The sequence below is a fragment of the Saccostrea cucullata genome, unplaced genomic scaffold (assembly GCF_032062105.1).
Source record: "Saccostrea cucullata isolate Sc308-1 unplaced genomic scaffold, CSIRO_AGI_Scuc_v1 ctg3503, whole genome shotgun sequence".
Lineage (NCBI taxonomy): Eukaryota > Metazoa > Mollusca > Bivalvia > Ostreida > Ostreidae > Saccostrea > Saccostrea cuccullata.
Genome location: NW_026932865.1, coordinates 12,658 through 14,615, shown reverse-complemented (window position 1 = coordinate 14,615; position 1,958 = coordinate 12,658).

Genomic DNA, 1,958 nt, shown 5'->3' with positions numbered 1-1,958 from the left:
TTTACATATATGCAAAAAGTATAAATTATACTCAATATACGGAAGCCAAGATAAGTCTTATTTTGTAGATAATTATGATTTCTTTTCCATAAAAATGTACACAGTTTTTATACTTTACGTATACTAAAGATACATACGATAATCTTCTTTGAATTAGTTTTGGAACTTGATCAAAAACCCTAAATACATAGAGACTCTAAAATACTAAAGCAAGATTTTTTACTTTTGCCACATCAAATCATATTTTCACACAGTTTGTCTAATGAATAATGAGATAGTGTTTCCTCTTCGGTTCACCGTAATATGCCGCAGTATATGAAGTTCGTGTCAATGCATCAATATCACAGCTGATTTGTGGAATTTGATCACTCCTTAACACTATATATATTGCAAAACGATTGCACCAATCATGCTAAACTTCCACGACCTACGAAAACACAATACCTTCTTCAACAGCGATAGAATAGTTTTCATTATAAACATATATTTGGAGCCAATTTTGGTCTAAATCATGGAACATAGATACAATATGAAACTTTCAAACGTGGAAACGCTTAAACATTCCATTAATGTCAGTTTCCCCCAAATAGCTAAGCGGCTCATATAAAAAATGAAAATGGTCATTCATTATGTAAATGTTTGTAATACTGGTGTGATTGAGGATGAAATACATTTTCTTTTTCAATGTAATTCTTTCTCTAAGCTAAGAAACACATTCTTTAGTAATATTTATAACATAACAAAGAAAAATAATAATCTTAGCAATGAGAAATATATGTTACAATTATATGTAAACAGTAATATACAAAAAGTCTTGAAAGTTACTGTTAAATTTATCAGAGACTGTTTTGAACTTAGAAGTCAATTACTTGACAATTTTTGAAAAATATGTAAACATTTAATGATGTTCAGTGGGCCTTTGCCAATTATTCTAATTGTGTTTGTGCCAATAAAGTATTTGTATTTGTATTTGTATTTGTAAATTAATGACCGTATGAAAAAATACGTTTCGTGGACATATAGAAACTGCTGGATGGATGTTAGGCTTTGTAAGCTTCCACCCAACTACCACCAACCTACCACTGTATGACAATTGAGTACAAACTAGTTAAGTTTCATTCAGTGGTAAAGGGGGAGTGAAGAGATGGGTACCCCAAAGCGTAACAGACCGATGGATACTCCGATATGTCGATAACTTTATATAACCTCCCGCTTTTCAAGGAAATGATTTGTATTCATGAATTTATAGGTAACATTTTGTTATTTTGTCTTCGATTATCTTGTTAACAACCAGTAACTTTATGTACAACTCTTTTTACAAGATATTCGGAGACATAAATATTGATCAAATATTTTGACATAGTAGGTGCGTTTTGGTCTTTGTGGCATTTCTAAGAAATGATAAATTGGGATGTGGCAAACGCTCTCTCAGTTTGTTTGTTTTTGCTCTACACATTTTTTCTGGGTTCTCTCGGTTTCATTAAAACCCTTGTCTTCTAAATGTGTAATATCGACTGCCAAGTGTATCTGTTGCCCTCGTGAACCGATATTCCGGATGTTAACCATTCCATCGACTTATATAAAAAATATTAATAATAACTTTATTACCATTATTTTCTTGAAGATTTGTAAGGATTTATTACCTTGTTATACTCCCCGCATGGAAAAGGGAGGGTATATAGTGATAGGGATGTCCGTTCGTCCGTCTGTTACGCTTTGGGTAACCCATCTCTTATCCGAAACTAATCTTATACCACTGAATGAAATTTAATAAGACTTTCACAGATTCTTTGCTACATAATGCCATTGTGCATCTCCTATTCTACTTTTTGATCGCACACATATTTTGAGTTTCCAAGAGAATAACAATGACACAACATTTTTTTTCTCTAATATTGAAGGTTACCCATTTTTTATCCGCAACTCCTCCTTTACTACCGAATGATACTGAACATAAT